The sequence below is a fragment of the Marmota monax genome, unplaced genomic scaffold, assembly GCF_021218885.2.
Source record: "Marmota monax isolate L192 unplaced genomic scaffold, Marmota_monax_Labrador192_F-V1.1 WCK01_AAM20220418_F8-fsc00011, whole genome shotgun sequence".
Classification (NCBI taxonomy): domain Eukaryota; kingdom Metazoa; phylum Chordata; class Mammalia; order Rodentia; family Sciuridae; genus Marmota; species Marmota monax.
In genome coordinates, this window is record NW_026693082.1 from 17,255,009 (window position 1) to 17,277,707 (window position 22,699).

Below are 22,699 nucleotides of genomic sequence, written 5' to 3' on the forward strand. Positions count from 1 at the left end.
GTGACAAAATACCACAGACTGGGTGGCCTAAGCAAGAGAAATTTCTTTCCCACAAGTTCTAGAAACTGGGAAGCTTAGCATCAAGGAGTCAGGCAGGTAGATTTTGTTTGGAGGTCCCTTCTCTTTGCAACTGGCAGCCACTGTCTGGTCTCTTCTTTGTGTTCTTGTGGGAGAAACAAACGAGCTCTCTTAGGTCTCCAGAGCAAAGGCCCTCCTGCCCTCATGACCTCATTTAACTTTAATTACTTCCTTAGAAGTCCCATCTCTTAATACAGTCATTCTGGGCATTAGGGCTTCAACATTTGAATTTGGGTTGGGAGGGGAGAGATACAAATGCAGATGAATAAATAGATACATGACAAAGTAGGTAATAGTAAAATGTTAACTGTAGAATCCAAATGGTATATGTGCACTTACTGTATAATTATTTCAACTTTTTAAAATATATTTGAAACTTTTTATAATAAAATGTTGGAACCAGAGTGAAAGAGATTCCCAGGAAAATCAAGGGTAGTGAGGTTGAATAATCTCCCACGGTCATGTGGCTAGTATTTTCACAGCTGAAATTTGAGCTCTGACATTCCAACTGTCCAGCATGGCCCCCTAACTGGATGGACACTGAGTATCCTTAGCAATCATTTATTTCCCCTTTAACAAACCCAGAGCTGGCAGTGTTTTCCCCATTTTTTTGGTGGGGGTGGGGGTGGGGGTTGTGTGTTTTAGTTGTAGATGGCCACAGTATCTTTGTTTTATTTATTTATTTTTTTAATGTGGTCCCGAGGATCGAACCCAGTGCCTCATGCATGCGATGTAAGTGCTCCACCACTGAGCCACAACCCCAGCTCTGTTTTCCCCATTTGAAAGATGGGAAAAATAAACCGAGAGCACTCCACGACTAGTGCAGGCATACCTGAGGGGGAAGTGGGAGCATGATTCATTCCAGGCATAGCGTGTGGTAAACCTGCATTCAAACGCTGACCTGAATAAGCCACCGCTTGCTGACCCTGAAGAACTTTGGTGTGAGAGGGAATCCAACCTCCACTCAGCAGCTTTAGCAGCCTCAGAGGGCGGCAGACTCTGAAAACAAATCAGTGGAGGGAATGTTCAGAGAAGAAGCTTCAGTTTCCTCATCTCAAAGTGGGTGATGATAATGCCTTGCCTAGGTATAAAAATTAAATGAGAGAGAAAAAAATAGAATTCAATGAGACTTGTGCAATGCCTGACACATAATAAAAATGCATTGATTTATTTTTCCAGCTTTATTGAGGTATAATTGACATACAAAAAATCTGTACATATTTAAAGTGTACAATTTGACAAGTTTTGACATATGTATATACCATGAAACCATCACTTTACTCAAGATAAATATCATACCCATTACCCACAAAAGTTTCCTCTGGCCTCTTGGTAATTCCTTTGCTATGGTTTAGATGTGGTTTGTCCCCCAAGGGTTCGTGTATAGGAAGCTTGGTTTTTGTGTCAGCTTTTTGTCTCTGTGATAAAATAGCTAACAATAATGACTTAGAAGAGGAAAAGTTTATTTTGGCTCATCGTTTCAGAAATTCAGCCCATGACTGGCTGACTCTATTGCTCCTGGCCCAAGACGAGGCAGAACATCATGGTGGAAGGACATGGCGGAGGAGAGCTGCTCCATTCATAACAGACAGGAAGCAGAGACAGAGCAAGCAAGGTGCCAGAGACGAAATATAAACTCCAAAGGCATGTCCCCAGTGACCTACTTTCTCTAGTCACACCCTACCAGCCTGCAGTTATCACCCAGTATTGTAATCCTTTCAAATTATTAATCCAGGGCTGGGGTTACAGCCACGGGGTAGAGCACGTGAGGCACTGGGTTTGATCCTCAGCACCACATAAAAATAAATAAACAAAAGTATTGTGTCCATCTACAACTAAAAAAATTATTAATCCATCAAGTGGATTAAATCGACTGATCAGGTTATAGCTCTCATAATCATTTCACTGTGATCATTGCTACATTGTCTACTGAACTTTGGGAGGGACACCTCAAATTCAAATGGTGACAGTCCTCGTGTGGCAATTTTAAGAGGTAGTGATACCTTTAAGAGAAGAGGCCTCGTGGGAAGTCATAGTTCATTGTAGGGGAGGGTTGTCCCCTCAGGAGGGCATTAATGTAGTTCTAGTGAGACCCCAGCTACTCTCTGGTTTCCTGTTTTGCTGTGATCTCTCCCTCTTGTAGGTGCTCCTGCTGTGATGTCATCCACCATGACATCCTCACCAGAGCCAACCTGATGCTGGTGCCATGTCCTTGAACCTCCAGAACCATGAGCTAAAATAACTTCTGTCTTTATAAATTACTCAGACTTAGGTATTTTGTTGTAGTAGCTGAAAATGGTCTAATTCACCCTTTTCCCATCCCTCTCTTTCCCCCAACCCTTTGTAGTAGCCATTGATAAATTCCTTGTAATCTCAGATTAGTTTTAATCTAGAAGTTTATATAAATGAAATCATCCTGTATATAGTCTTTTTTTAATAGAAAGGGTCTGCCTTCTTTCAAAATTCAACATAACTGGGGGCTGAGGTTGTAGCTCAGTGGTAGAGGACTTCTCTAGCATGTGTGAGGCACTGGGTTCAATCCTCAACATCACATAAAAATAAATAAAATAAAGGTATTGTGTCCATCTATAACTAAAAATTTTTTTTAAAAATCCCAACCTAACTATTCTGAGAACAATCACCCATGCCATTATGTATATCAATAATTCATTCCTTTGTTTTTTTTTTTTAGAGAGAGAGAGAGAGAATTTTTTAATATTTATTTTTTAGTTTTCTGCAGACACAACATCCTTGTTTGTATGTGGTGCTGAGGATCGAACCCGGGCCGCATGCATGCCAGGCGAGGGCGCTACCGCTTGAGCCACATCCCCAGCCCAATAACACATTCCTTTTAATTGCCAAGTACTTCTCCATTACATGGATGTCTCACAATTCATTTACTCACTTTTAAATGGATATGTGATTGTTCCCTGTTCAGGGCTACTACAAATAATGACGCTTCTATGAATATTGGTGTGCAAGCATAAGGTAGATATACGCTTTCATTTCTCATTGTAGGTACCCAGGAGTGGAAGGGCTGGATCATATGGTAGGTGTATGTTTTAACTTTTCACCAAACTGCCCAACTGTTTTCCAACATTTAACCATTTAATATTCCCACCAGAGGTGTATGAAATTCCAATTCTTCCACATCCTTGTCAGTCTTTAATTTTAGCAATTCTAGAAAGTGTGTAGAAGTATCTCATTGTGTTTTAGTCTGCATTTCCTAATCACTAATGATGTTGAGATTTTTTCATGAGTTTTAGCCAATTTGTATACCTTCTTTGGTGGAACAACCCATTGTTTCAACAGGGTGGTTGTTTTATTATTGTTGAGTTTTGAATGTTCTCTATATATTCTGAATTCAGGTCCTTTGTTATGCTTTCCAAAGAACTTTCCAATATTAAAGAAAGAAGAAAATCTTTTTTTTTAATATTTATTTTTTAGTTATAGGTGGACACAATATCTTTATTTTATTTTTATGTGATGCTGAGGATCGAACCCAGTGCCTCACACGTGATAGGTGAGTACTCTACCTCTGAGCCATAACCCCAGCCCAGAAAAAAGAAAATCTTGAGAGCCATAATAATTGTGATTTCACTTGCTCAGTAATTCAGAAAATCAATAAAAGTAAAGGGCCTCAGTTAATGGTCTTTAAATTAATCTTCATGGCATAAACCACAGTAGCATGTACCTCCTTATGGAGATAGCCAACATTTGATTAGGTTAGGGCCTATCAGAAAGAAAAAAGGGCACACTTAGACATTTATAAGCTATTAACACCATATATTAGGAAGGTGATCTAGTCCCTAAGCATACAAAGCACCACTTTGTCATTAGTGGTTTCTGGAGAGAAATTGCCAGAACATAGAGCATCAGGTCTGATTGCTACTCTCAGCCCAACTGTATCTTCAGACTGAATTAAATCCTGTCTCCAAATCCTGTTTTCTACAGATTCACTACCAGCTGGGCACTCCCCATTACTTCCAATCTACCTGCCTTTTTGATGCCCTGTCTTTCCTCCAGTTGGATATGAGTATTGTATCTACATCTAGCTGTGTTCTCAGGAACTCTTCTCTATGCTCTTAAACAGAACCAGGTCCTCCATCTTTTCTCCTGCTTTAAGTGAAACCTGGCTGTTCCTGAAGAGACAAGGCACTCAGGCAATGTCCTCACCACTTGGAGCTGCACTTTTCAATTTCTCCCCTCCTCCCAGGTCCCCAGATCTTCTAAACATCAGGTCATCTAACTCCCTTAGTCCCTCCTCCTCAAAGCTATGAGCTACTGTTGGCCCTACTCCTCCACCCAGGAGACATGGAGCCCCTGGCTTCATGCCTTCCTCTCCTCCCAGTTCCAGCCACATCATTCTTAGCCATTCTCAGTGACCTTAAGTTGATTGGTTGGAAGCACCTAACACAATGTTACTGAACCATTCAACAACACCCTGTCCACTGAGGTCTTTAACTCACAGGTCTCCAATGACCTTTTCTCCATACTGCCTCAGGAACCCACCCCTGCGATCACTCCTTAGAGATCACCAGAAATGACCCACCTCTGAAATCATTATTAAAGCATCCTACCCTCTGACTACCACCTCCTTCCTCCAAGGTCACCCACTACAGTGCATATACCATCACACTTCTTCAGTCTTACCAAAAGCTCGGGTCCATTCATCCTACCATGCCTTAATCTTCATCAGCTGCATCATGACTTTCATTCTCCTTGGCCAGCCTGGATTTCATGGGCTGCTTTTACAGCAGCTCCCTTATGAATACCCTCAGTCCCTTGGCCTGGCTCCCTTCTTCTTACTCTCTCTACCTTATGGGAATCTAAGCAGCTCAATGTTGCTAGAGGGAAAACCACACATGGACCTGCCTGGTTGCACTTTTAAGGAAACCAGAAATTTTTTAAAAAATATTTTTGAGTTGTCAATGGACTTTATTTGTTTTTATTTATTTATTTATATGTGGTGCTGAGAATTGAACCCAGTGCCTCACACATGCTAGGCAAACTCTCTACCACTGAGCCACAACCCCAGCCCCAGAAATTTTTAACTGAAATAAAACGTGTTCATAGAAAAGTGATCAGCTGCTCAATGGGTATATGGTTTCCATTTAGGGTGATGAAAACATCTCTGAACTAGGTAGAAGTTGTGGTTGTACAACATTGTAAATACATTAAATGTCTATTTTAAATGTCACAAAATTGTCTATTTTACAATGGCTGATGGTCAATTTTATGTCACATGAACTTGACTCAATTTTTTAAAAAAATAAACAACTTGATTATCACAAAGCACATTCACATATTTAACCACCATACAGTTCAGAAAATAGTGCATTACCAGAATCCAAGAAGCCTTCCTGATGCCCACTTCTAATTACTACCCCTCTACCTTGCCCAAAGACAACCACAGTTTTGTGTCTGGCATCTTTTTTTCCAATATATTTATGAGATTTACCCGTGTTATGTATATAACTGTACATATACATACATATGTTATATATATATATACAATTGCATTTTTAATGTTTTATAGACTCAATATTTTTACTATCTCATACTTTGTTATGGTTTAAATGGTTTTGTTCCCTGCAAAATTCATGTTTTGGAAACTTAATCCCCAATGCTACAGTATTGGGAGGTGAAGTCCAATGGAGGTGTTTAGGTCATAAGGGCAGTCATGAATAGATTAATGCCACGATGGGCTTAGGGCTTGTGAGAATGGGCTCCTGCTCTCTTCTGCTCTTCTGCCCTATAACACAGAATTTAAGGTGTCATCTTGTAATCAGAGAAAGCAGGGCCTCGCCTGAAGGCACCTTGATGTTAAACTTCCCAACCTCCAGAATTGTGAGAGAATAAATTTTTGGTCTCTATAAATTACCCAGTCTCGGGTGTTTTGTTATAACAGCACAGAATAGACTAAGGCATAACCACTCTGTTGCTATGGATATTTAGATTGTTTCCAGCTTGAGTTCCTACAAATAATGCTACTATGGACGGTTCTACTCATGCATTTTTGTGCACATGTACTATCCTTTCTGTTGATTTTATTACTAAGAATAAAATTGCTGAATCACAGGGCATGCATTTCTATTAGCAGAGAGACCCTAGCACATCTTATTTTTTAAGATACTCATTTATTTTTAGCTATTTCCTCATTTCTCTGTTCCCTTTTATAGCAAAATTTCTGCAAAAAAAGCTATCAGTACACACTGCCTCTATTCTATATCTCCCCTTTGCTGTTTTTCACACTTACTAGTTTAATTTCTGCCTGCTTTTCTTCTATAATTTCTCATTCATTTTTAATAGCTTTTTTTTAAAAAAAAATTTGTAGTTGTAGATAGACAGCATGGCTTTATTTTATTTGTGTTTTTTTTTTAAATGTGGTGCTGAGGATCAAACCCAGCACATCCCACATGCAAGGTAAGGGCTCTACCCCTGAGCTCCAGCCCCAGCCTCTTTAATAGCTTTTATTCTTCTCTTTGAACATCCTATACATAATTATTGAAAATCTTTGTCACACTATCCTTACTTTAGGTGATGTACTGATGATAAAAGAGAAGCCCGGGATTGGAAAGCCTAATCCCCAGCCCTTCACTGCGTCCAGTGAAAATAAGAAACCACTACCCCCACCCTATTTGAGACATCACAGTGTGGGCTGCTGCCAGGGGTAGGAGTTGTATTTTTGGTACATTAACCCCTCAGCTTCCACGTCATTCTGGGGTGGTGTCTACATCATGCTATTAGAACTGTCTGTCCCTAAGAGTAAGAAATCTCAAAAGTTGGATCCTGATTCATGGCTCAGCATGAATTCTTGTATTAATAGTTAATGACCCCCCCCCCCAACTGCACTCAAAAGGCAGTCAAGTAAGGTTTAAAAGCATTGCATTGTGGACTGGGGTTGTGGCTCAGCCGTAGCGCACTTGCCTAGCATGTGTGAGGTACTGGGTTTGAGTCTCAGCATCACATATAAATAAAATAAATTAAAGGTCCATTGACAACTTAAAAAAAAATTAAAAAGAGCACTGTATTGCTGGGAAACTCTACACCTGGGAAAAAAAGAGTCTGTGATTATACAATTCCACATGTTCACCAACTACCCTTGGGACAGGAGCTGCCAAGACAAAAAGCACAGAGGATCCTCCACAGTGTCCATGTACCACTGTGTCCCAGTGTGGGTACCAGGGAGGACAATGGACAAGAAAGAACCTTCCATGTGGCTGAATTGAGGGTGGCTATTTTATCTGACTGAGGAACTCAACACACTTCAGAAAATGAGAAAGGGTGAGACAGTCCATGGTGCCCACCCATGCCCATATTCATTGCTTACCTCCCCCAGTTTATTGTATTGATACATAATTTTGTATAATAAGCTGCAGATGTTTACAGTCTACTTTATTTGTGGGGAGGTATCAGGGATTAAACTCAGTGGCACTTAACCACTGAGCCACATCCCCAGACATTTTAAACATATTTTATTTACAGACAGGGTCTTGCTGAACAGCTTATGGCCTCGCTAAATTGCTGAAGCTGACTTTAAACTCGAGATCCTCCTGCCTCAGCCTACTGACCGCAGGGATTACAGGTGTAGGCCATTGCACCTAGCTAAAGTGTACCTTTTGATAAGTCTTGGTAAAAATATATATATATATATATATATATATATATATATATACTACTGTGAAATCATTTGCACAAACAAGATGTTGAGCATTTCCACCGCCCTCCAAAGTTCCCTTGTGCTTCTCTGCAGTCCCTCCCTTCTTTCAACTCACTTAAAAGCAACCTGACCTAGGCCACCACTCATCCACATTCCATCTACACAAATTAGCTTTTATTTCCTAGATTTCGTATAAGTGTGTATTCTTTGGCCTCTTTTAGTCAGCATAATTATTTTGAGATTTATCTGTGTGTGTAAATCAGCAGTTTCCCTCTCCTTTCCCTACCCCTAATACTCTTCTATTGCATGGCTATACCACAACTAGGTTATTCATATTCATAGATATGAGTTATTTCTAGTTTGGGGCCATTAAAAATAAAGTTACCATGAATATTTGTGAAGACAGACTTTTTCTGTTAGGGACAAAATGATCAACTTGAAGGGATTTGTATATTTGGTGTTTGTTGTTGGTGTTGTTTTGGCTACAAGGAATTGAACTCAGGGACATTCAACCATTAAGCCACATCCCCAGCCCTATTTTGTATTTATTTTATTTAGAGACAGGGTCTCACTGAGTTGCTTAGGGCCTTGCTTTTTGCTGAGGCTGGCTTTGAACTCATGATCTGAGCCACTGAGATTATAGGCACGTGCCACCTCGCCCGGCTAGGTTCGTGAATTTGAATTTCAAAGAAACTGCCAAACTGTTTTCTAGAGTGGATTGTGCCACTGTATGTGTTCCGGGGCAGTGATGAGTTCTGCCTGCTTTATCTCCTCATCAGTACTTGTTAGTCTTTTTAATTTTGGTAGTTCTAAGGGGAATATTCCCAGGTACTGCGCATGAGGACTTCAACATTTTTTAAAATTTATTTCTTGGTTGTAGTTGGATACGATACCTTTATTTTGTTTACTTATTTTTATGTGGTGCTGAGAATCGAACCCAGGGCCTCACATGCGCGAGGTGAGCACAATACCACTGAGCCACAATCCCAGCCCAGGACTTCAACATATTTTGTATTTGGGGGTGGGGGACATAGTTCAGTCCATAACAGGGTTAATATTCATATTTTTACATTTTTTTCTTATGTATCAGGGTATAGTTGGCAGACAGAAATGAAACAGAAACAGTAATTTTAACAGAGAAATTTTAGTATACCTAATTATCAACTATCACAGGGGATTGGAGAAATAGAGAAATGGCTTGTTAAGAGTTACAAAGAAATGAATTACAGTAGATGGGGTAGAGAGAGAAGATGGGAGGGGAGGGGAGGGGGGATAGTAGAGGATAGGAAAGGTAGCAGAATACAACAGTTACTAATAGGGCATTATGTAAAAATGTGGATGTGTAACCGATGTGATTGTGCAATCTGTACTTGGGGTAAAATTGGGAGTTCATAACCAACTTGAATCTAATGTATGAAATATGATATGTCAAGAGCTTTGTAATGTTTTGAACAACCAATAAAAAAAATAAAAAATAAATAAAAAAAAATTTTAAAAAATAAATAAATAAAAAATTTTTAAAAATTAAAAAAAAAGAGTTACAAAGAATACGTCTTGAGAAGAATATGGATATAATAGTGAGAGGGACTAACTACTAAGCTTTAGGGCTTCCACAGGACACAAGAGACCTGTCTCCTAGGGCTCAGATCCAGGACAGTTAGTGTGACCACGGCTAACTGGATGATAGAGAAGTTTGCAGGGTATGTGCTGGGGGTTCACTACAAATAGACAAACCATGCGCAATAAGGCACCATATAAAAATGGGAAGGGGAGAGAGAAGAAAATGGTTGGCAAACAAAAACAAAAACACATAAAACAAGCAAAGAGAAATATGCAGAACTATACCATCCTCATTTCTTTAATTGGCCATGAGGCCATTATTAATATCTGTTTTCTTTCTCTCATTACCATTCTGTACTTCCCCTACCCTCCGCCAGAACCTCTACTGGTACGGGTTCCTTACCTGGTGCCATAACACAAACTTTCACTCTCAAAGGATTAACCAGTCAATTAGCTTGAGTTTTTGTTTCTTTATTTCTGTGGTTTTCTTGACCCTTAACAGGCATGGAAATTCTAAAAGGCATCCCAGAAAATCTCCTGGGTTTAAGACATAGGCCTTCTTATCTCCATTTGCATTAGCAACTAGATTTTCCTTTGGTAACTAAGATCAATCACTCCATCCAAAAGAGCAGCTGCTAAATTTCTTCCTCAAAAACTTTAATCTTGAACTTACAGCCTCTGGAACTGTAAGCCACCGCATTTCTGTTGTTTCAAGCCATCCAGTTTGTGGTACTTTGTCATGAAGCCTTAAAAAACTAATATAGACCCTGGGGTCGGGCCAGCACAAAAATTAGTCTAAAACAGATCGTAGGGGTTCGGTAGCTCAGTGATAGAGTGTATACCTAGCATGATTGAGTCCCCAGGTCCAAAATGCATTCAGAAGCATACAAAGCCCAAAATGACCATGTGGAAGTCTCACCTTCTGATACAGTTGAACCGCTGTTGTTTTCCCTGATGGAAAGACTTCCTCTTTGGGGAAGTAAGCCTCAAACCAGCAGAGCACAAAGTTACCAGGGTGAGAAGTGGGGATCTGCTCTAAGTGGACTATTAGGTATCATAGTGAGAAGAACCACTCTCACCTCCACCCCTTGATTCTGAACTCATAGTTCCAGTTGTGTAGGAGATAGCAGGGCTCTTCCTCAAGGGGCATCAGACTCCTTAATCAAGGAGCTTTGGGCCTGTAATCGGACTTAGATCTCAAACCGGACAACAGCCATGGCTGTCCACTGTAATGACTCAAATCATGTTTTTGGCTACTTGACCTAGAGTTTTTTCTTCTTCTGCAGATCAAGCAATATGCTAGTAGATGGCCCATCGATTGCATGCCTAGGAAAACCATGACGGCTCAACCACCACCAAAGACCTCTGCAGGCCAAGTAAGGCATCCTTCACAGCGGTGTATCCACTTTGTGGTGATTCAATGCTGCTACTACTTCTGTCACTCTGAGGTCCCATCACCCTATCCAAGGCAGGGAGACCATGTTGATGACCGTATGTTTTATGTGGCCTACCACGAAGAGCATCCACAGAGCTCATGAATACATTTTTTTTTTAATTTTTTTAGTTTTCAGTGGACACAACATCCTTATATTATTTTCATGTGGTGCTGAGGATCAAACCCAGCGCCCCGTGCATGCCAGGCAAGCGCGCTACCGCTTGAGCCACATTCCCAGCCCATGAACACATTTCTTAATGCTTTAGTGAGGGGACATATTCTGGACCTTCTCAAGGAATGTAGCTAGAGCAGGTCAAAACAATGACATGATGAAATATTGTAAAGCAATGCTTTATGCCACCTTTTGGGCTCTGTTCGTGATTAATTTTTCCTAATAGTGACAACAATTTAGATATTTTTTGCCATTTTAAAGCAAAACAAGAAATAACAAAGTAATATTAGTATATTGCATGAATTGAAGCTTCTAGAGGGGAAGAAACCAGGAGAAGTTCCGGGTTCCTCAGCAGCATTTATTTTGGTGTTTTCTTTTTAAGATTCTGCTATCATTATGACAAATTCCCACTCCTAGTCTGCATCTTTTCACTCAAATTCTATTTTTTAAAAAGCCTAATTTTTTTTTTGCTATTTTATCAATATTCTTGGAGCCTCCATTGATCAAAGCCAAATTCAGCAATAAAGCATACATTTAGCTGCCCTCTTTGGCAAGTATTTTTAAAGAGCAAAAACTCTTTCCTTTCAGTTTTCACAAACACATCCAACATCATGCTTTTAAATTGGAAGGAGCTCTTGGGGAGTTACACAGGGTTATGTATAAACCTGAATAGGCTGTACTCACCAGGGAAAATATGTGATTTATCTAAGCATAGTAAATAGTTCAGAGTTCAGTTTTCAGGGTAGGAATGTCTACTGTAAACAGTAGCAGTAACTATTGCTATGGCAAAAATTCATAAGCATGAGAAGAAATCACATTTTTCTAAAGAACATTTGCTCAGTATTATCTTTGCCCTTCTATTTAGAGGGTAGAAGAAGGAAGAAATATGAGATACATACTTATAATACCTTCTCTTTTCTCATATCATTTTCCTTACTGTAAGAAATACCCTGTGTACTGGAATTCAAGACCTATGACGTATCCCCAGAGGTAGAAAGTCCTGCAAATTCCATTGTGACAGCTCAGTGCTCCTGGATTGGCAAACCTCTTCCTCTGGGTGTGCTCATCTCTCCAGCTTGCCTAACCCCTCTACTGTTTCTGAACAACTCACTCGTGAATTGAAAGAACAGCATGAACCTCTTAAATACAGTCAAGTGAGAAGGATTTGTGCTCTTGTCAATTCTGTCTCTACTTTTGCCTACAGAATATGGGGTTCTTGAGATTCCTAAAACATATTCTTTTTAAAACTTCAAAAACAGACAGTATGAATGTTTGCAGGAAAAAAATAACTAAAATATTACATTTTAACCAGGGTCAATGAAGATTTAATTTTTCTTCTAGAACCTGTTTTTGTTGTACTCATGGTTTTGTTGGCTTAAAGAAAAAAAAAATCCCTAATGTAGTTCCTGATTGATATTTGTTTTCTTAGCATCGTGGTTTCATTTTGAGATACACTTCCTGGTAAAGCTATTTGCTATCTGTACATCTTTAGAAGGGTTCCAGCAGCCCAAATTATTTTTTATAGGAACTGGTTTTGATTTTCTTTTTTCTTTTTTTCCCATCCACTGAACTAATTCACTTGAACTCAATGAATTTTCAGTCTCTGGATCCCTTTATTTTAATGACTCGAGCTTTCCAACTAAGTTGGAACACTAAATCCTGAACAAGTCAGACCTGCATGCTTGGTCTAGATTGGTTAACCACACTGTTAGTCACAGAGTTAGCTTGGGAAAAAAATGGTTCCAGTTTCCAGCCCCTAGAAATCAGAGTGAGCTAGAAATACCAATTTGTTAAATCATGAACTCATCTGAGCAAGTCCAACTATTAGGAGAAGTGTGTGGCCTCAGGTGCACAGGATTGGATTAGGATTAGTCCTAATTCTATTTATGATATGCTTTCTTCAGTGATCCTTGAGTGATCACTTTCATTAAGTATGAAATATTGACATATATATATATAAATATAGAGGAGATGGGGTTGTGACTCAGTAAAAGAGTGCTTGCCTAGCAGGTGCGAGGCACTGGGTTCGATTCTCAGCATTGCATATAAATAAATAAACAAAATATGGGCCCATCAATGTCTAAAAAATATTTTTAAAAAATAATAAATAAAATAAATATAGATTAGCACTCATGAACCTACCATCTAATGCAGAAATGAAACCTCAACAACACCCTACTCCTGACCATGTAATTGTCTTCCCATCCCATCTCTCTGCTTTTCCACACTCAAGGTAACCATCAGGTTGAATTTCTATATTTTCCACTTCCTTGCTTTCCATTTATTTAATTTAATTGCATCTATTTATATTCATAAGAAAAGGAAACCTGCTTATCTTGGTCTATTTTAACTATTAAAAAGGACATTACATTGCATGTAATCTTTTGGAAATCACTTCTTAATATTATATTAAGATTTGTGTTTTTATATGCTAGTAGAGTTTGTTTATTTTGACTGCTGAATAATGTTCCATTGTGTGGACTTAGTACAGTTTATTTATTCTTTCTTCTATAGCTAGACTTTTTGCTCTCACCAGGAAATCACCAGGTTTAGAATCTCGAGTTCTGGGTTAAATCCTGCTATGGTTGGATTATGTTCCCTGCAAATTCATATGTTGAGGTTCTAACCCCCAGTGCCTCCGAATGTGACCTTGGCTGATGATAGGGTCTTCACAGAAGTAATCGAATTAAAATGATATAATTTTTGTGGGCCTAACTCCACAAGACTGTTATCCTTTTAAAAGGGAAAATTTGGAGACAGTTGCTACACATGTAAAATGCAAGCAGCCACACAGGAGTCGGGGTTGAGGCTTGAAGCATCCCTCTCTCACAGCTCCCAGGAGGAACCAACCCTACCTACCAAGACCTTGACTTCAGACTTCCAGCTCTCAGAACTAGTTATGAGGCTTTTCTGTTGTTTGAACAACCTCCTCCCTTTTTTTTTTCACTTCGTTAGACTAACAACACTTGCTTGTTAGACCTACAGCAAACTAATACAAATCTCCATGTAGCCGTGTTTCAGTTGTGTTCAAATAACTTTCTGAGAGTGTTTCAGTGAACTTAGCAGAAACATCAAAGAGGTCTGAGGTTGTAGCTCGGTGGTAGAGCACTTGCCTACCCCATGTGAAGATCTGGGTTCGATCCTCAGTACCACATAAAAATAAATAAATAAAATACAGATATTGTGTCCATCTACACACACACACACACACACACAAAAGTTTAAAAATAAAGGTTAAGAAACAACAAAGATGGGCTGGGGTTGTGGCCCAGTGATAGAGTGCTTGCCTGGCACATGTGAGGCACGGATTCCATTCTCAGCACCACATAAAAATAAAGTATACAATTTGATGTTTAAAAAAGAAAAGAAACAACAAAGACAAAAGTTAAACTCTCCTTCACAAGGTTTCTGTAAAGTTTAAATGAGATAATAATGTAAGTGACAGCCAAAGGAAAAAGTTGTGCTCTGTTTGTGTACAATGTGTCTAAAGGAATTTTAACATCATGTGTAACTAATTAAAACAAATTTTAAAAATTAAAAAATTTAAAACCCAAAAGATAAAATAATGATAATGATAATAATAATAATAACATCCCAGTGCAGAACAGGTTCTCAGTGTTAGTTGAGGCCAGGGGTGGCACACGCCTGAAATCCCAGCTGCTCAGGAGGCTGAAATGGGAAGATCGCAAGTTCAAAGCCAGCCTCAGCAAAAGCGAGGCACTCAGCAACTCAGTGAGACCCTGTCTCTAAATAAAATACAAAATAGGGCTGGGGATGTGGCTCAGTGGTTGAGTGGGCCCACTCTGGGTAGTCCCCTTTCCTCACTGAGCCTTTGCCCAGGTGACCCTGAAGCTTTTCATTCCGCCTTGTCTCAGGGGCAACCTCGTTCCCGCGGTCGGCCTCTAGGGGGCGCGCTGGCTCCAGAACCCAAGGCTGGACTCCGCAGCGCGGGGCCCAAGGAAACCGCAAAGCGACTCTGTGGCCACCGGCAGCGCTGGTCTCCATTCTGCTACAGCCTCCTCCAGACTCCCTGCCACGGCTTCCAGACAGTGGTAAACCCGGGGTGAGGCCCCCAATATGCCCGCGCCGCAATGAGCGCGCCTGACGCCCCGTGTGCGGCACCACTTACTCCGAACAGTATTGTTCTTCCTCTCAAAGGAATAAATTAAGGCTCAGAGGGATTAAGTCAAAGACCGAGGGTCACACAGCTAGTGGGAAGTGAACCCAGGTGACCAGCCTCCAAGCTCTGTGCAAGACAGCTTTGTGGGGGAGCCCAGGTGTAGCAGCTCGGGAGAGGGGGACCAAGCGACGCACAGACTTAGTCACGGGCTCCACAAAAGACCCCAGGGAGAGAGGAGCAGCTCAGCTTCCATTACTTTTCCTTTCTCTCCCCCAAAAGGCTCCACTGCTCCCACAGCCTTGGGTAATCCCGCCACTCTGCATCCCCTGGTAATTTTTTTACTGGCCCAACTTATTCTGAAAGTGAAAGACAGTGGGGGTGAGTTCCTATTCTTCCTTTATCCCTTCTCTACCCTTCAGGATGGGATGATTTCCACAGCCTCTCCAAAGAAGTATTTAGACTGGTTTCGGAGCAGGCATTTTAATTGTTTACTGCCTCTCCACTGGAGGAGCCAGGACACAAAAACGACTAGTTCAAAATTACTGGAAAAAAAAGGATTATTATTTCTTTTTCTTTTTGTGATATTGGGGATCGAACCCCTCAGTGAATGCTAGACAGGTGCTTTACACCTGAATTACACCCCAGCCCTAAAGAAAGGATTTTCAATATTCTCAGCTCAAAGAAATTATAAATGTTTGAGGTGATCTAATCATTACACGATGCATACAAATATGGAAATATCACATCTAGCCGTGGACAGCAGCCCACACCTTTAATCCCAGCTCAAATCAGTAGGCTGATGCAGGAAGGATCCCAAGTTTGAGGCCAGCCTCAACAATTTAATGAGACCCTGTCTCAAAAGAAAAAATGAAAAGGTCTGGGGATATAGCTCAGTGGTAGGGAAGCCCTAGTTCAAACCGCAGTACCAAAAAAACAGAAACCTACACTGTATTCCATCAATATGCACAATTATTTTATGGCAATTTAAAAACACACAATGGTGGAGCTACATAATGGACTTCTTATGTCCACATTGCTGGGCAACGGAAGTTTTTCTGCAAGACATAGCCCTGTGGGCCAGAAAAACTGACCAATGTTAATTTGATGCTCTGTGTCACTGAATTTGTATTCAAAGGTTTCTCAGGTCATAATACTCCCCAACTCCTTCCTGAGATCACCTAGACAACCTCCGGCCAACACTTCAAAGCCCACACGGAAGCTCTGTGCCGTGGCTGTGGAAAGATGGAACTCTCCCAGTGCTGCCCACAGGGCATGTGTGACCCAGCAGAGTGTCACTCAACAGGAGAGAACATATTTTAAAAAAATAGCTCTCAGTGAAGGCCATGCTCGTGCAAAAGATGTGAATCCTCTCTGGAGTTGGTGGTGTTTGATTTTGTGGGAGTTCTTTTTTGTTGTTTCAGTTTATTTTTCACTGGTACATTATAATTATACACAGTAGCGGGATTCATTGTGACACATTTATGCATGAACATAAAACAATTTGGCCAACCTCATTTCCCTGTGACAGTAATTTTTAAGATGATTAGAATGATCAGGGAACACACTGGGAGGCAGAGAGTTCAGTTCCTTCTATTTCACTAAGCAATGCTAAGCCTCTGAACAAGACCCTTGTCCTCTCTGTGTTGTAAAATAAGGAATATGGCTCCTTTCTGGCTCTGCTAGTTTCTTGTGTCACAATGTTATGCTTGAATTCGGGACCCCCAAAAGACCACCAGAGACCCAAGATCGATGTAAGCAGCAAAGAGGTGTTTATTGCGAGCTAGCTCGGTCCTCCGCGTGCACACACAGCAACTGGTGACGCTGAGAGGCCCCGAGCCCAGGGTTTGCAGCAGTTTTATACATTCTTTGGAGAAGTCAGGGACTTCACATACATCATAGCATCTCTTAGCAAATCATCACACACCGCGGGAAAATCAAATAACAACTCTAAAACATGATTAGCACATTCACTGGCGGGAACAAGTTGGGTAGGGGTGATTGGTCAGTACAAAAGGGGTATTCATTTGAACTGATTGGTTTAAGCCAAGAGGGGTGTTCATGCTGAACTACAAGGTTTCTCAACACGTTATCAACCAGCATAAACTACTGGGAGGGTCATCTGGCATCCCAGGTATTTCCCTGTCTCATGCTGATTTGTGGCTGCTAGGGGGTTGCTATGGGTCCTCACCTAGCCTGACTGGGTCAGGGACACCTGGCGCAGCAGATCTCTCCTGTTATTTGTAGATAAACCACTTAGCAGGGTAGGAATGTGCCTAGGAGTGCTCTGTGGGTTTTTCCAAGGACAAAGGTGATGTCCCTTCCTTGGACAGGCTTTGCTCTGAGGTAGAGGCTGGTTTTTCAACAAGCTGGTGTCATCAATTACTGCAGCCTTGAAATTACTCTAACAGGTCTCCTGCCACACCAAAGTTCACAGGCATAATGCTGTTCATGTGCAAAATGTATTGAGAGCCTTGAAACAGAGACCCCCCCAAGGCGGCTGAACCTTTCCTGGCTCCTTGCTCTACATTTGCTTTACCTGTTAGCAGACGCTAGGGGGCCCTACAGCCTCTAGGGTCCTCCCTGACCCCTTTCTTCTCTTGATATCTTTGTTGAAAGATGACATCACACTGTGTCAGTAAACATTGGATGCTGTGGAAGGCTGAGACATTTGAAAAGTTCTTAAAAATAAAGTCACAATACAAGAGCAGAAGGTCTGCAGAACAGTTCCTGTGCCTTGGTAGATTTTATTGAACCCAGTCAGCACCCTTGTCTCTGTTCCACAGTAAGTGGGCAGCTACCAACAAGAAAAACAGTTTTGATACTAGAATATTTTTTAGAATGCTATCCAGCTTTTATTTGTAAAGAATTTAGAATTATCAATGCATTTTGATTTGCACATTTGACTCTGAGAGTGGTCTCTTTAGGTGATTAGGATAGATATCATAATCCCCATTCCAGAAATGTGGAAATGAGCTCACAAATGACTTGCTAGGAAGCCACTTAACCCCAGAGGATGAGCCCTCTGTAATCCAAGCCCAGGGCTCTTTCCACCATGTCCTCAGCCATAAACTATTACAGGGTCGAGGGATTCCGTTTGACCTGACAGCCACCATCTTGAGTCATAACCACCATGATTGCCTCTGAGAAACCCTGGCATGTTCTCCCCACATAGTTTCCCAGATAAACAAAACCACTGGAGTGGTATGTGGAGCTTTCTGACCTGGCCCCCTGTGTTATCAGCACCAGGAATGTGCCTGACGTCTTTGATACTAGCTTGAGATAAACCAGGTTCATTCTGGCTAAGATGAAGTTACTTTTATCCTGACCTTTTTTTTTCTTTTAGTGTATTATAGTTATATATACCCACCAATGCAAATAACATAGTTTTCTCTATTTCAGTCCCTGTTTCCCTTCCCTCCTTCCTCCCTCTGATCCACTTCCTCTAGTCTATTGGTCTTCCTTATACTTATTATTTATTTGTTTTGTTATTGATGCCTTCTAGTTATACATAAAATTGAAATGCATAGTGTTCTGACCTCCTGCTGACCCAAATGGCAGAAATCCACCAGGCCTTGATGCTGCCTAGGACCACGCTTGTGTCAGTAGTCTCTGCTAAATTGCACTGTCTGCCTCTTCCTTAGTCTCACAGCACCTCAGGGCTGGTTCTCACACAGCAGGACCAGGTTGCTCGGGAACAGTGTCACTGTCGCCTGTCACATCATGTCTCACAGCAGCCAGCCTAGCCTTCCAGAGGAGAACACCTTGGATTTCAGACTGCGAACTACAGTGGAAAGTGGTTCTTACCCACAGCTTTATTATCCAGCTGACTTCTCTGGCACATCTTTGCCCTCTACCATGGACAGCCGGAATCCTTGACCTTGCCCTGTAGCATGGCTCCTCCTTTAGCCTTTCCCACCACTGTGCGGGATACCCCCATTTACCCACTTCCTCCTCCTGGAAACCTGGCTCCTCCCCCTCCCTCATCCCAACTCCCCCGACCCTGACCTTGTCTTTTCCCACCAAGCTGTAGTTCCATCCACTCGTCTCCACTGCCCTAAGTGACCATTTTGAAAATTCACATTGCAGGGGGACTGGGGATATAGCTCAGTTGGCAGAGAGCCTGCCTCGAATGCACAAGGCCCTGGGTTCAATCCCCAGCAACAACAACAACAACAAAAAATCACATGCAGGGCTTTGTTCTTGGTTTAGGATTCAGTAAATCTGGGATGGGGTCTGAGAATGTGCATTTCTGAGAAGTTCTCTGTTTTGCTGCTGTTTCTAGTCTGGGGTCCACACTTTGACAGGCTAAATACCTAGAATAGCCTCCTAACGACATGGAACCTTCTTCCCTCCAATCTATTCTCTACATCCAAGTCTAAGAGATCATTTTAAACGTCAATTGACCGTGAACTTCCTGTCTCAAACCCTCTGGGCCTCCCCATGCACTTGGGAGAGTCTGTCTGTCTTCTATCCCCAGCACCTGCACATGCTGCACAGAGCTCCTTTGAAGTTCACACCATCAGACTAAAAGCCTGCTGACTCTCTTGGTCACTGTCATCCACCAGTGCCCTGGTCACTCCTCCTTGTTCCTTAAGGACTTTCTCAGGATCCTCATCTTCACTAACCACTTGTTTCATTATTGGGGGGATGATCAGTTAGCCTTTGACCTTTGGCTCCTTGACCTCCTCACATCAAATGTTCTTTAGCCTCCCACTCTGAGGTCATAAGCTTGACCTCGTCATCACCAATAGCCAGGTCCCTTTCTCAATTTCAAGCCCTTTACTTCCCAACCACCTCCTTCTTTCTCCTCCCGCTTGGTGGCTATAATGCTCCCACCCCAGTAATTCTCTCACCTCATCAAGAGCCCTTCACTCATAACTAACCATTCATTGGCCCCATCACTTTTTTAAAAATCATTTTCTCCTAGTTTTTCACCTGCCACTTCATCCATGTGTCCATCAGCTGGGTTACTGCAATGAAGGCTTGAGATAATCAACTTGTAAAGAGAAGAAGTTGAGCTGGGCACAGTGGAGCACGCCTGTAATCCCAACAACCAGGGAGGCTGAGGCAGGAGGAGCACAAGCTCCAGGCCAGCCTCTGCAACCTATCGAGACCCTGTCTCAAGATTAAAAAATTAAAAGCGGGCTGGAGTTGTGGCTCAGTGGTAAAGGGCTTGCCTGGCGCATATGAGGCCCTGGGTTTGAGTCTCAGCACTGCACATAAATAAATAAATAAAATAAAAGATCCACTGACAACTGAAAATGTTTTTTAAAAAATTAAAAGAGCTGGGGATGAAGTTCAGCGATAAAGCACCCATGGTGGGTTCAATCCCCAGTACAAAAAAAAAAAAATGTAATGAATTAATTTTGACTCACAATTTTGGATGTTTCAGTTCATGATCAATTGGCTCCATTGCTTCTGGGCCTGTGTGGTAGCCAGAAATGCAGAAGACAAAGTAAACTGTTCACTGCCGGGACACAAAACAGAGAAAAAGAAACCCGTCCCTTTCAAGGGCACTTGCCCAGAAACTCTAGTTAGGCCCCACCTAGGTTCCACTACCCTGGGGACCAAACCTTTGACTCGTGGGCCTAAGGGGGACACTTAAGATCCAAACTGTAGCAATCATCTCAGGTTGAATGGTACCGCATTAAAAGCACTTCCATAGAAACCACTACCCCCTGTCTCTCTCTGCAGCCACGGATACCCCCAACCATTCCCTCCTTAGTCCAGCTCTTACCTAAGCAGCAGGAGAACACCTTGCTTCTTATTAGTGGCCACATCCCTCAAAGTTATCTATTCATTGCTCCAAATCCTACTTAACACCCTTCCTACTTAAAGGGTGGTGTTATTTTTACCAATGGTGCAGGCTTCCGTGGGAGCTAGTTGCAAAGGCTCTGGCGGGGCTCTCAGACCACGGAGTCCACATCTGCTTTGTAACAAAGTCCCCAGGGGATTCCCTTTCACATTAAAATGCAGAAGCACAACCCTAGGCATTTGCTGACCGCATCTCCGGAATAGCCACCCATTCTTATCTTCTTCTTTTTTCTCAAACCTTCTGAACCCGGAGGCCATCCCTCAGATCCTCCCATTCCATTGAGATTCCAGAAGCAACCCAAGGAGTCTTCTTAACTCCAAGTCATGCACCTGCTTCTCTTTGCATCTGAATCCCCACTGACCTCTTGCTCCCGTGGGGAGCCTGCCCAAACCCTTGAGGCTGATTTTTTTTTTCTCTCTCTTTAGCCTTTGGAATTTCACCCCTGCCTCTCCTGAATCCCAGACCCACAAGTTGCTCCTTGGCTATGGACATGTTTTAGTCCATTTCTCTCTCCCTCACTCTCCTCTTTTTTTCTCCACTAACTTCATCCCCAAACCCTTTTCATTTTTTGTCTTGAGATAGGGTCTCACAAAGTTGATGAGGGTGACCTTGAATTTGAGATCCTCTGCCTGAGTTTCCTGACTCTCTGTAATTACAGGCGCATGACACCACACCTGACTCTAGTCATATCTTAAAGACTCTCTTGATTCCACATTTCACTCCTACTGCCCATTTCTTGACTTGAAAAAAACTCCTGGGGGCTTTTGTCCCCCCAAATTCTCATGGTTCACTACTTCTCTTCTTTGAGGTCTTGATCAAATGCCATCACGGCAGAGGGGAATTTCCTCACATTCTTTATCAAATAGTTAATCATCTGTTTTTATTTTATTTTTGGTACCAGGAATGAACTCAGGGGCACTCAACCACTGGGCCACACCCCCAGCCTTGTTTGTATTTGTTTCGAGCAAGTAGCGCTATTAGTAATTACAATGAGGCAGACTGTCTTTAAATGCAAGCTGTATTGGATCACACCAGTCATCAAAAACAATTAATGCAAAAAGTGTTGGGTGTGCGGGAGCACCCCAACTAGCATTCAGTGCAAGCTAATTAAACTCTATAAGCAAATCACACAATCCTAGGGCAACCACGAGCCCCAAAATACCTCCAATGCCACGTCACTTCTCTAAGCCAAAGAGCAGATGTTGTCCCTGTCTAGTGGTTTTCTCTAGCCAATGGCTGGACATCAGGGAATGGTGGAGTCAGTCCAGGGACAGACAGCAAGGCAGCCAGTCTCACTGACGTCCTTGGAGCAAAACTCTTCAATGTGGCAGGATCAGCAATTTAAATACAGTTCCTAGTTGGTGGTGTATGTTGGTGATTGGTTACACCCAGCGAAAGTCAATGCCCATTGGTTATGTCCAGTGAGGTGCAATTGCAACTGGGAATGTTCTTTGCACATGTCTAGGGAGCTGTGCTCCCTACCAGTTGTAACCAGTCATTGCTAAGCCTGCCTATGGCTAGTGCCCCTCACAGCTCTTCATCAATTGCAAGCAGATATGGCTAAGCAGTTCAATGGCTGCTGTTCCTTAGTGAGTCCCAGCATGTCCCAGCATGTCTATGGCAGATGCTCCTTACAGTATTTTATTTAGAGAAAGGGTCTCACTGAGTTGCTTAGTGCCTCACTAAATTGCTGAGGCTGGCTTTGAACTCGCGATCATTATGCCTCAGCCTCCCAAGCTGCTGGGATTACAAGTGTGCAACACTGTACCCAGCTAGTTTTAATTATCTTTAAATTTATCAAGGTATGTCCTACATTTAAATAAATGTGTGTGTGTGTGTATATATGTATGTATGTA

The 22,699-nt window shown here is 41.9% G+C and overlaps 1 long non-coding RNA gene across 1 annotated transcript; it reads right to left on the reverse strand.

Annotated features, from left to right (window-relative positions):
- Positions 1 to 722: 722 nt before the first annotated feature.
- Positions 723 to 20,917, reverse strand: LOC124099212 (uncharacterized). Its single transcript, XR_006853873.2, has 3 exons — positions 20,766 to 20,917; positions 20,404 to 20,495; positions 723 to 1,159 (listed from the first exon to the last, which is right to left on the reverse strand). It is a non-coding gene; the product is annotated as an uncharacterized LOC124099212 (long non-coding RNA).
- Positions 20,918 to 22,699: the final 1,782 nt, after the last annotated feature.